Source organism: Balaenoptera borealis, assembly GCF_965194805.1.
Source record: "Balaenoptera borealis genome assembly, chromosome: 7".
In the NCBI taxonomy this organism is placed as follows: Eukaryota; Metazoa; Chordata; class Mammalia; order Artiodactyla; family Balaenopteridae; genus Balaenoptera; species Balaenoptera borealis.
The window spans coordinates 77,266,800-77,280,632 of NC_138864.1; the positions used below are offsets into that span (position 1 = coordinate 77,266,800).

Below are 13,833 nucleotides of genomic sequence, written 5' to 3' on the forward strand. Positions count from 1 at the left end.
TTGTCTTTAACTTTACCCACAAAAAAACTTACTGACAATGCTAGGCAGATCAATTATGGAATCAGAAAGCATTCAATGATCAGCCATCCAGAGAAGCATCATGGAATCAAAGTATCTAGGGGACTGTACAGCAAATGGAAACATCAGTGTACTAACGAAAGGGCAGACTAGCCTTCTGGACAAGCCTAAACACACACTCTCTTTTCTAAACCAGTTCCTAACATGTGTTTAACGCTGAGCAGGGTACCTGGCATAGCTTCCTTGCTTAAAACTCTTCTTTCCCTGGAAGTCTTCCCGGGCCTGATCACCTATGCTTTCTCTTACTTTGAATTCCTACCACACCTAGGAATTCATCCGGCTCTTTACTATCATATGCTTGCCTTGGCATCTTTCTCAAACTATTCCATGATTTCTGTCTTGGGCTTCTCAACTAGAACTTCACTGGCAGAAAGAAATCGTGACACCTTTTGTATTCCTCAGGGATCCTAGCATAATCTGGGTCCAGCAGTCATCACTCAATAAATGCTTCTAAAGTAATGCATGAGTAAACAGAACAAAAGGACCTATTCATTACTCTGAAGCACCAGCATTCTAGTAACCAGAAGGGAAAATAATTGCTTCTATTCATGCCCAAGGTACAAATGAAAAAGTCTGCTTTATAATATATTTTGATTTGTTTGACTTTTTGTGTATTTCACACTATCAACCTGGGTGGTGACAGACAATGGTTTCTGTTTGATTTTATCACATTGCTTTCCTGCTCCCCATTAGCATTTATATACTCAGGAGGATTCCTACTAAAGAAAGATACACAGTTGGCCTTGGTATTGGGTTAAACAATGAGATAATATCAGTAATCCCATGTGGCTCAACCTAAGAACTCCTTTTTGAAGATTTCATCAATGTCAGCCCATCACATCATCAACTGTGATGTGTGTGTCTGTGTTTGGGTACTGGAGAGCAGGAGATTGGATGAGGAAATCTGAAAATTGGCAGAGAGAGAAACTCAGAGGGAGAAATGAAGTAATCTGCTGAAACACTATGTTGCCTGTTTCTAAAACTAAAAAAAACAAAATCAAAAACGGATGAGCTTCTACTCTGATCTGAGTTTTGTGAGTTTTGTTTTTGTTGCTTGTTTGTGTATGTTGTTTTGCTCCCCCAAAGGATTTCCGTATTCGATCTTTTCCCTTAGAATGCAAGTCAAAACCTACTGGAGGAGAACTCATGAAAGAGGAGGTCTAGGGGTCCAGAACTCCAACGGGGAGGAAGCCTAGGGAAGACTTGGAAGCTGTAGGAAAGAAAGGCACTGACTCACTAAAGCCAGGCAGGGTAGACATGCTCTAATGCTGGGCTGTCTCTGCTGACCCCACAATTTAAAGTTGCTTAGTAGTTATGTGAGTGCTGTGGCTGTGAAATTGTTATTAATAGGTCGGGAAACCTGTTTATGTTACTATCAGACTAAGAGGATTTTTAATTCACAGTGTCTGTAGGCTCCTGAAGAAGAAACCTATTCAATGATGATTTGATAAAGATAATTTTTGCTTTAAGATTTCTTGAAGTAAATAAAAATGGGTTTAATTTAGCTTTGTTTCCTAAAGGACTCATTAATTATCTCATTATGCTCTTCTTCTTCTAGATATATTGTCATAAAATTAGAGTGAATATATTTATGGATAAGCAAAAATGTTATTTGATCTCATGGGGTTTTTTAATCATTTAAGCCAACTGTATTATGATTACTTTAATGATCTTTAAATTCATTCTATGTTCTATTCCAAGAAGAGTATTTATTAGAATTGTGAAACTTCACTCTTCTACTGTGTCTGGTTACTGTCTATATAAAATTCAGAATAGTAGTCCAGGAGAACAGAGAAAAATAGAAATTCCTCTTTAATAAAAGGGAAATTAATTTATCAATTATCCTATTAAAACAAAGAGAAAAGATGAATTGATGATTTTTAAAGAAAAGCACATCTTCACCTGAAAATAATCAAACAAATGCAAATCAAAATAATTTTAAGGTGTCATGACACAATTATTAAACTAGCAAAAAAAAAAGGAAATAAAATTTAAAAACTAACATTAGAAAGACTGGAGGGAATGAGAAAGGTTGGGGGTTCTGCAAATTGCTCACTCTTTCTGGAGAGCAATCAGGCATCTGTGACAAGACCTGTAAAATTAGGAGCAGAAACGATATCTTTATTATCTTTTAATAATCACCATCATATGCCCAGCAGCAGGCACAATTTCTGGTATATATCGGGAAATGAATAAATATTTGATGAAGGAATGAGTGAATGAAATGCTTCCTGCCCATTAACTTGTTAATTCCACTTGGGGAATATGGACAAAAGAATTAACCTAAAAGAAAAAGTTAAGACTTTTTACAACTATTCATAGTAGTGAAAAACTGGACACATTTCACATGCCCAACAAAAGGGGAGTATACAAGCTTGATTAAATGTTACCTGTAGCATGGTATATAGATCATGTTTAAACAACAACAAAATGTGTGCCTGAGTTAATATTAGGTCTCTTTGTGGGGACTGAGGGAGCAAACTGGACAGAGCAAAGGAGGGAGCCTAGGTAGGTTCTGTTCGGGTGTCCTGATAAGCAGTGTCAATTACCCAATGAAAAGAATTTGAAACTGACCAAAACCATTCCAGGAAGTCTAGGACAGACGGTATAGAAACATTGATGTAAGAAATAGAAAAGTCCTGACCATTGAGGACAGAATAGAAGGAAGACGCAGAGCACCCCCATGGCTCACAGTACTCCACAGATTATAAAGACTTCCTTACCTTTGATTACCTACGTCTATAGACGAAGCAGTTTTAGAGATTTGAAAAGGAAATTTCCAACTGAAAACTAAAATTGAACTGCTCAGAAGCTCTGACCCATAATCAACCCATTACTGAATATCTTTTTTTTTTTTTTTTTTTTTTTTTGAATATCTCTTTTAAGACAACTTGACTTTGAGTCTGTATAAAGCCATGTCTTAGGTGCTACAAGGAAGGCATTTATAGAGAAAACACAATAAGGCTGCAAATGCTCATTGCTAAATGTTAACAGTGACATATTTAAAGGGACGCTGACTTTTTTCAATCAATGGATGTGTTGAAGTATAACAATGGAGCTGAAGGCCAATTTTCAATTGATTTAATATCATTATAATTGCCAATACATATGTAAATTTAGATAGAATTTTTGATACTAAGATAATAAAAATGTTTGAGTCTAACAATAATAGGACCCTAAATGTCATCAAAACAATTAGGTCTCTCGTGGTTACCCTGTATATTTTAGTTCTGTCATTCGAACAGTAAAAAAATAAAGGAATAGATTAAAATCATTTTGTATATGACATGTTGGGATTAACAATATAACCATTTCTTTACAATGTTTGACAGGTACTAACCTGTCAATATTCCACAATAGTATGCTAAATAATAATTTTTTAAATCACTTCTAGTGTCCAGACAACAATTCCTGAGTCTACTAAAGAACTTAGAAAAATTTACTCTATTTCTTCAGTAAGTTCATGTAGATAACTTAATAATGAATGGAAGTCTTCTGTTTAGCTTTACTAACCTACAGCAAGTCTTATGGAATTAGTTGAGCCTGGCTATAAGTACACAAATCAGAGGTTTAAGGTAAAAAAATTAGGAAAAGTAAAAACATTTATGAAATTAAACTTCAGGGCCTTCAGTATCCTGGATTTTTATTCATCTTAAGTTTGTTTCCTAAGGAGAGCAGTTTATTCCTATCTTGAGTAGATCCAGAAAGAAAGGGAAATTTCCATTATTTTAGTATATGACTCCTATTTGATTTTTTTTAAAAAACCCAAAAAACTATTACTCCAAAATTATCCCAAATCTTACAGTTTATAAGGATGGAGAAAAAAATCTAAAAGTCAGAAGTGAGAGAAGTCATCTTAATCAGGACTCAACTGCATAGAACAAAGCCATTCTAGCACCTTTACATCTAAGAATGGATTTAATGCTGCATATTAGGGCCTTACAACATTTTTAGAAGGGTTTAAGGAGGAGGAGTGACGCCCAAAACACTGCCAAAAAATTGCCCTGCCAAAGAGTCTATTACCACTGATGTAACCAGGAAGCTGTGCCCAGGATCACACCATAATTAGCCATAATCTGAGAAATAATAAGCTGTCACCAAGACTGTGGTGTTGCATTTCCAAATTCCAGTCTCCTGCAGGCGCTCCTGATTGGCAGAACCTAAACCACATGGGGACTTCCAGCTGCAAGGGTATCTGGGAAATGAAGTATTTAGCCTACCAGCCTCTGCAGGACAGGAAAGTGCACTGCAGGTAAACCAAGACAGACATTGAGAGAGTCAAGCACCATATCTGCCACAGGTAGGCAGTTCCACTACCATGCTGAAGCCCTTTAACATTTGATGATTCTTTCTTCCACGTTTAACCATTTACAGGAAAATAAAGATCATACCAGGACATATTGAAAGAATATTATTTTCAAATTCAGTTGGACTTATTTCTAGATATGTATTTTTTCAAATAAATTAGGAAAAATAAGACAACTTATTTGGGAGTTTTGTTTCTTAATAAGGTTAAGTAAAAAAAGAGCAGAATACAAAAGAGAATTGCAGAGTGGTTATAGAAATGTTACAATGTTTGTACATATATTGATAAATAACAAAAGTGAATATAAATGAAAAGCATAGTATTTCTGAGCAGGAAAAGATCACCAAGTCTGCTTCCTTAGCTTGTAGTTGAGAGAAAGTATACAAAAGTGGTTGCAAGCTTGGGCATTAGGTCATTGGAAACTCAGCCCCATAATGTATTAGCTTTGTGACCTTGGTAAAGTTATTTCACATCTTTTAGCCTTAGACTCACTTCCTAATCTAATTTTAAAAGGAGAGGATATGGTAATACCATATTATAGGTTTGTTATGATGGTTAAGTAAGACAATGATATATCTTATGCTTGCCATTTATTTAATAATAAGATGCACATTTTATGATTTCTGAAATCTGGAATTTTTATATTTTTATTATTAAAAAAACTTGATTGTATCCATGCAGAAGAATAATTGTCACTGCCAGGCACCTACAGTATCTGTTTATCCAACTGTCACTTCAATTGACGTTGTTGTTGGTTTTATTTGGGAGGGGGGTAGCGTATGATTGAATTTTTTATGGCATTGCATCTTTTGCTGTTCCTTAAAATGCTTTCTAAAAATTACTCTAGTATAAATCTTTGAGGAAAAAAGGTAATTGTAGAAAAGTTATTCTAAGCTAGGAGTTGTTGGAATGTCTGTCTAGTTTATGTGTGGTGAAAGCCTGTCACAAAGCATTGATCATTTATTTAGCAAAAGCTTCCAGTTGACTTTCAAGTGATATTTGATGTCCAAGAAGACATAGTTCCATTAAAAAAGTGAAACCATAAGTTATCTAAATACAAACACCAAGAAATACCAGGTACTTTTTGATATGCTTTATTGTAATCCCAGAAGTGCTTTAAAAAGATCATAATCCCAAATACTGACATCAGAGAGTAGTAGCTTATTGGAGTGCTGGGTATGACTGTGGCTGGCCAAAATGATTTTTAAAATTTTTTTATTTAGATTGATGGTTGTTCACCTGGTCTAGATTCAAATTCTGGTTGTAATACAATACAAGAAGAAATATTAGGTCTATCATTCTAGCGTTCATTTCCTCCTTTTTTCTTCCTTTTTTTTTCTTATTCCAAAAGTTGTTATTAAATCAATATCAAATTGAGGCTACTTGAAGGTCATAGTATGGAAGCTGAGCAGTTGCTAGTGATAAATCCACTTCCGTGTTCCTATATTCCCAAGATTTTGGATTCTTTTCTTTATATTTTGCAAAGGAATTTTGTCCATCAGCTACATTCAGGGTAGGCCACACAGGTTTCCATCAGCGAACAAGCAAACAGGTTAGATCACCCCAAGCTGCTCAAGATAGTACACTTAATTCATAGAAACAAATTCAGTTCAATTTAAATTGAGTTTCTCCTTTTTCTCTCCAGTATAGACCCTCAGAATTCACATCTAACTATATTCTCAGCTCTTACATATATTTGCAAAAGTTTGTAAGTGACTTTTTCTGTGGTCTTACAATCAAGTTGATTATCGAGGTAATAATTAGAAACCAAGACCCAAAGAAGCAGAACCACTTAACCCAGATCACACAGAGAATTAATGACAAAGCCCAGTAAGGTAGATCTGGGGACATACATGCTGTCATTGCCCCGGCCCAGTGACAGAGATGGTTCTCCCAGCCAACCCTAAAAGGCTTTGTCTCCTGACTTCTAGTCTCCATCAGATAAATGCTTCTTGTATTACTCCAACTTTTATTTTTATCACTAAATTTTTGCCCTATCAAATCACTGTCAAAACTACTTGTAGTGTCAATTTATGTCTAACTTATTTTCTAAAACACACCTTGAGCACTCCTTGTGTGTTAGCAACTGTGCTGGGCACAGGTGATAAAGTAACCAACAGGACAGATAAATCTCTACCCACTAAGAGATTTCCATCAAGTTACAAACTTTTTTCTAGGCTTCAAAACCCTCTAGGTTCATTTTGTTGTTCATGAGCAGCAGGCTTGTCTATGTTTTCAGTTTATAAGGAAAGAAACAAAAATTATGGTTGAGCCTTATGTGTAATTTTCATTTTTCCATCCCTCTGTATTTACTTACTAGTTGCTTACGGGTCAGAAAGAATCATGGTCTCGGCTTCCATTAAAAGGGATAATTGGTGAACAAGCATTTCTCAAACTCCTCAAAAAAGGCAAATACAATTGGTTCTCTTTGTTCATGGTAACTATATTCTATCAAGTCACTGAAAACCCTGAAACACTGGATGCTCCCAGGAGAAATAGAGGGTTAGATTCCTGCAAGCCTCTGATCACAGTATTTTCATCAACCAACCAATACAAAACTCTGTTTTATGTATGTTTCAGTTTTAAAGATGCCTTTTTAGATGTATACTGTTGACTCATTAATGTAGAAATCATGGCCAACATAGCTGCATGAATTTTACCCCACATATTCTCTCCATAAGGCACATTAAAGGCTTCTTCTGCACAGAAACACCTGACAGCCATTCAGCACTAAGCTTAGAGTCCATTTTAAATCACCAACAAAAAGTTGGAGAATGCAATAACCATGGCACTAAACAGACCAAGTCAAGGACGTGTGTTTACCTTAGGAGAGCTGAATCAAGAGAGCAGAGCATCAGCCTTGTTTAACCCCAGCTGGGACCGTGTACATGGGTCAACTCAAATTCTTCACCCACATGTCCATGATGACCTCAAAACTGCCATGACAGAGGAATGGATAAAGATGTGGTACATATATACAATGGAATATTACTCAGCCATTAAAAAAAGAATGAAATAATGCCATTTGCAGCAGCATGAATGGACCTAGAGATTATCATACTAAGTGAAGTAAGTCAGAGGGAGAAAGAAAAATAGCATATGATATCACTCATATGTGGAATCTAATTTTAAAAAAAGACATAAATGAACTTATTTACAAAACAGAAACAGACTCACAGATTTTGAAAACAAACTTATGGTTACCAGAGTGGAAACATGGGGGAGAGTTAAATTAGGAGCTTGGGATTAAAATACACACACTACTATATATTAAATAGATAACCAACAAGGATCTACTGTATAGCATGGGGAACTCTACTCAATGATTGAATCACTTTGTTGTACACCTGAAACTAACACAACATTGTAAATCAACTATACTTCAATAAAATTTAATAAAAAAATAAAAATATAAAATAAAAGTATTAAAAAAAAGATACAGGACAGTTCCATCAGAGAAAAAGAAAAAAACTGCCATGAGCTGATTTTAGGGTTACAGAGAAATTCTAGTGAATAGGAGAAGTCACAAAAATGGAACCCATGAACAATATGGATCAACTGTACCTGTCCTGGATGAAAGGTAAGTGGAACCTCACCCTGATTTTGCAGTAAGTTCTCATGAAACCTATATGTAGCTAATAAATTTTTAAGAATTAATCAAGAATACTTAGTGATGGTACATTAAGAAGACCAGAAAAAATACATAATTGTTGAGACAATTTAAGCTCCACTCTCTTTTCTAATGACCTAGCACACAGCAGCAATCATATTTGTTGAATGAATGAACAGAGTTGGGAACATGGCTTCCTTTGTCTATAGAATATGAAGCTAATTACAAGGCTGGGGGACTTGGAATGTACAATGAAATATCATTATTTGGGCCTCCCCAAATTTTGCAATTCGTATCATCAGGAAAAACCACATGGGCAAATTTTACATTCAGACTTTCCTTTAGAAAGGAGTTCACAGAACATCTTTAGTTGTAAAGGAAAAACCTTCAAAAAAAGATCTAATAAATCAGAGAACAAGCTTTCAGAAAATGTTATATGTACCTGTTTATGTATTTTAAATGCTTATTCAATTAATTCTGATTTAGTTGTCAAAAGGATAACTTTTCTAGATCTTGGTTTGTCTAGTTCCTTTTTCTGTGTGAACTTTGAAAAAATAAGATGCCATTAAAAAAAAAATCATGATGAAAACATTCTATGAATTTAGATTCATTTACTAACCTGTGACCTAGAAAATGAATCATATCCTATATGATCTCTATACACTGACATTTGATGATTCTGTGATTTGTCCACATCAGTGAGGGCATTTTTTTAAAAATTTATTTATTGTATTTATTTATTTTTGGCTGCATTGCGTCTTTGTTGCTGCACGCGGGCTCTCTCTAGTTGTGGCAAGTGGGACTACTCTTCGTTGTGGTGCGCGGGCTTCTCATTGTGGTGGCCTCTCCTGTTGTGGAGCATGGGCGCGCGGGCTTCAGTAGTTGCAGCACGCAGGCTCAGTAGTTGTGGCTCGTGGGCTCTAGAGGACAGGCTCAGCAGTTGTGGCACACTGGCTTAGTTGCTCCGCGGCATGTGGGATCTTCCCAGACCAGGGATCGAACCCGTGTCCCTTGCGTTGGCAGGCGGATTCTCAACCACTATGCCACCAGGGAAGCCCCAGTGAGGGCATTTTTGTACCGACTATACATATCTACAATAAGTCTCCATCCTCTGCACAGAAATTGCTTTCTCTTTGTTTTTAGCCCATGTTTGAGGTTGCATTTAGGGGTATTTTCTCCTACTCCTCCTCCTACTTATCTCCCTCCTGTTACTCTTTCTCCATTCCAGATTTGAGATCAGTTCTAAAAATGCATATCCATTTCCAAAATCCTAGCCACATTTCTAGTTTAAAAAGAGAAATCTATAAGTCTCAAATTTGGTAAATCTGTAGTCTATGAGATTAATTCATATTAATAAAAACCACTTTCTTTTATTGGACACATATATTATATGCCATCACAACAATCCAGAAAGGTAGACGGTATTCATATTACCACGCTATAGGTGACAAAAAAGAAATTGGCTTACAAAGGCTAAGAAATTTGCTTTAGGCCTCACAGATAGGAAGTAGAAAATCTGCCATGAGTTACAAAGCCATTAATTTAACCATTATGCTCTCCTGCCTCCGGACAGATACAAGACATGGGCATTAAAGGGATGCCTGATCCCAGGGCTTCATTAACTTTCCTCCAACTAAAGGGAACATCATGATTTTATCTCCTCTTAACGTATTACTTACAAGGTTGTTTAAGTCCTTTAAAATATTAAATATTTAATTAGTCCTATTACAGCATCTCCCTGAGGCAAATAGTTAGCCTATATAATTGTTATGTTGGTTAAAAAGAAGAGTAAAAGGAAGCTTGAGCATAAATTAACAATAATAAAACAGATCATTACATTTCATGCCTGGAGATTAACATGGATAACCTGCTTCAAATAAAATTGTAAGGTGATTATTAAGATCAGTCTTTACAGATGACCTTAGTCATTACACTTTAACTGGGTCTCCAAGTACCCAAAATGACCAGTCATTCCATTAAACATAAGGTTACCATTCTCATCCATTATTTCTCAAAGTGTCCACCAAAGACTCCTGCATCTGAATCACCTCGGGGTTTTGTTTAAAATGGAGATTTTGGTACTCACATGAATTATCTTTCTGCACTTTTAGCAAGTATTTCCAATGATTCTGGGGTAAAATATCAACCAGTTTTTTTAGGGCTGTATCCTTATTCGTAATATAAACATATAAAATATTATTTCTACTTATATAAAGGTTAAGAGCATTTTATTCCCTTACCAGTTTGAGAACACCTTGAGATTTGAGTCATGCTTTGTTCAATAATTATTCCACTGTTTAGAGAGAAACTGGAACAAAACTGAGCCTCAAAATGGTTTAATGTTGAATGATCCAAACATGGTTCACTGGATTTTTCATTTTTAAAAAAATCTGCTTTCAGCAAAATATATAACATCTTACATAACATATCTTATGGACAAACCTGAACAAACTTTTTGGTCAACCCAATATATATATTCATGTAGCCATAGTCTTTAATGATCATCCGTAACAATTCTGGGAAAGATACTTGAGATTTGCTTCTTTCGTTACAGGGTTGCCGACTAACCTACATGCTCTCAAAAAACTGGTCTCCTCCATTATCTAATCAGAAGAGGTTTGCAACAGTGAGAGTTCCCACAAAGAAAAGAAAAATGCTTTTCACAACGGGATGTCAACATTCCCGCCGACATGCCTCGTATTCTAAGCCTCCTTGAGCCAATAGCAGAACATTTTATTACTTTACACACTCATCTGAAAATCCAGAAGTGATTGCCAAAAAAGCCCACTTCAGATATACCTAATGCAAGAGGAAGTCTCAGTCCAAAGGTCATGTTAAATTACACATTTAGATAAAGTTCTCAAGCTCTTGTCACTGTATTCAACTGTTTAATCATCAAGAAACAATATACTATCATCATACTGTTTTCATTCCCTCCCCAAAATCACTTCACAAAATCTAAACTTCATGACCTTAGCATTTATTGAAGACTAACATAAGAGAGGTATATTTTTTAAATTCTTTTCATTTTCTTTTTAAAAAAATATGATATTATACGTCATGTTACATTATGACCTTTTATACAAAGAGACACCTAATATATTCCTCTTAGTACTCAGTTGCAGGAAAATGTGTTTCTCTCCAGATGAACATGAATGATTCTATTCATCCTACTTTGAGAGCTCGGCAGCCTCTTACACTTCCCTGTTTGACTTCACTTCCCGAAAGAGGAGAATTAAGTTCAGTTTTCAATGGCAGCAACTAATTCATTTCATATTCATTTAATATAAGTATGTTTTAGCTTCTTAAATTTGTTTCTATAATTTTTCCTTTTATCTTGCCTGTTTTAAGTAGGTTTTATCATTGCAAGTCACTTCTAATGATTTGAACTAGTAGACAAGAAAAAAGTCAACCTTTTTCAAGAATTAAACAAGCAAAGGTAAGTCTGGTGAAGAATGTGACAAGAAGATTACCTGAATACATGGAAAGATCAAGCAGTTAGGACAGAATCAATTTTTCTTGTTTTATAGTCACAAGGTCATTTTAACTAACAATAATACCACAAAACAGATCACTAAGAAATGTCACAGAAGCCAGCATGACACATGACCCTTGTCAGACTAGCTCAAAGCCAGATACAGAAGCAAAACAGCTGAAGGATAATGAACTATAATCTAATCTTTAACTAGGTAAAAATCACAAAGGCCCAAAGATGAAAAGGGTCTTAAATAGAATGCTTTCAATGTCTGATAGTTAACTGCCCGGAAGTTATTTTTTAAGAAACATACACCCCTTCTCAAATTTTCATATGAATATAAGTCACCTGATTATCTTAAAATACAGATTCAGATCCCATGATATTGGGGCCCAGGATTCTGCATTTTAATACACTCCCAGGAGACACTGAGGCAGCTGGTCCAAGGACCACTCTGAAATTCAGTGCTGCCTTTAGAGCTTGCCGTGACTGAATCCATCCCAGCTTTACCACTTAAAAGCCGTGACATTAGCCAAGTCCTTTAACATCTCAGACCTTCAGTTAGCTTATCAGTTGCATGGGGATAACAATATCTACCTTGTAGAGCCCTTGGGAGGATTTAAAAAGATAACCGCATCGTTCAATAAGGCCCTTGATAAATATTCTTTTAGTGAGAAGGCTGTCTTTATTATGACAGAACACCACCTTAGGATTTGGAATGTTATACTTTGTTTTTAAGTACAAAAGTATGCAGGATGAAAACCTAGATTCTATAAGATAAATTTTACACTTGAAAGGCAGGTGTGTGTCTATGTGTGTAAGTGAAGTTACACTAACAAAAGTTAAGTTTCACACCCCCATACTGACTACTATATAACCAAAATCTGGGATACTATGCACATGTTTATCTGATAAGCAAGAATCTCTATATAAGGTAAAACGATCACGGCTTGGAGAGTAGCTGAGCAAGAAGGGCTCCATATTTTAGAGAAAAGACGGGCAGCAAAGGCATGAAATTAAACAGTATTCTCAAACCCATTCTTTTATATGACTCTTAAAGCCAAGTTCTCATCAGCACAAAATGGGGTTTGTCAACTTACACTCTTTGTGGAGCGAGGCAAGATATAAGGACCAAAAAATTAGAGTTTCTTAAATTACACAGAACTATATTAACGACCTAGGCAGTTAATTAAGAAATGTGTCAGTAATAACCAGAAAACTGTTACCAATAAAGGATTCTAACAGCACTCATGGCCAATTTTTTGCTGGCTTTTCAATTGATTTTTGACTTCAGGTTATATTCAGGGTCCAGGAAAAAACATTTTTTCTGCTTTGAAAAAATCAAAACCCTGGCCTGAAATAGACAGAAACCTTGGAGAGTTTCCTTCTAACAAGCAGAAATGGTGGTATTTTGCTTCCCCTTAACCAAGATGAAATCTCTAAAACTGCATAGCCAGAAGCAAAACCCTCCGAAGACTAATAATACTTTAACATTTTCTGTTCACATGTGAATGTTAATTCCACTCTCTGAAGAGAACCACCAAAATGGCATTCGTTAAGATTAAAGCCATATTACTATAGAAATGGGAAACGTATATGTATGCTTCCTATAAAATGCAAATGCTGACAAAGAATGGGTCTCCACTGAGTTCTCTCCACACCTATTTCTTTGCAAAGTTAAACCACGCTGGTGGAGCACTTCATAAAGGCAGTATAAAATTCTTAAGTGGCCGGTACTGGCTGCCCTGTTGCCAAGGTAACCCCGCAGGTTGTTGACAACTGTGTGCCCCCCTGATGAAGGCCCACCTATGCTCGTGGAACAAGCATACGGCCCTGGTAATGGGGGCGGACAGGAGACATTCCAGACTTTCAGCATCTGGCAAAGTGGAAGAGGCTCCTGCAAAACACAACTTCTGATTGGGGTCGTCTTGCCCTTGGATCAAACATCTTACCTGGTTAAGTCCGTTGAAGAATGTGATTTGCAATGGCTTTTTTCATGACTACAAAGAAACAAACAAAAGAAAGGGTTATAGAAAATGCTAGAGCTATATTTTTTTCACTGTTTTTTTAACGGGCAGTATTTTTAACAGGTTACTGATAAACTACAATATTCAAATTAATGATTCATTACTGGGACTGCTTGGTCTAAGGGAATGAAAAGGAGAGATGGGAAAGAATATAGATTTGAGGAGGGAGTAAAGCATGAGGGAAAAAATGTGACGAAGAATAGTAGGAGCTAAAAGTTACATAGTGATTTATATATACCAACTCATAGGATCTTCCTAAGAATTCTATAACATTAGTAAATTTTGCATCACCCCAATTTTACATATGAGGAAACTGGGGCATAAGGTGGTTAAAGAG

At 35.9% G+C, this 13,833-nt stretch overlaps 1 long non-coding RNA gene across 1 annotated transcript in view; it reads right to left on the reverse strand.

The window, feature by feature from the left end:
• LOC309631770 overlaps nucleotides 1-13,833 on the reverse strand; it is a 210,472-nt gene that overhangs the window by 59,449 nt on the left and 137,190 nt on the right. Inside the window, exon 2 of the long non-coding RNA XR_014246516.1 lies at nucleotides 13,422-13,469. This is a non-coding gene — a long non-coding RNA (uncharacterized lncRNA). The remainder of the gene's footprint in view (nucleotides 1-13,421; nucleotides 13,470-13,833) is intronic.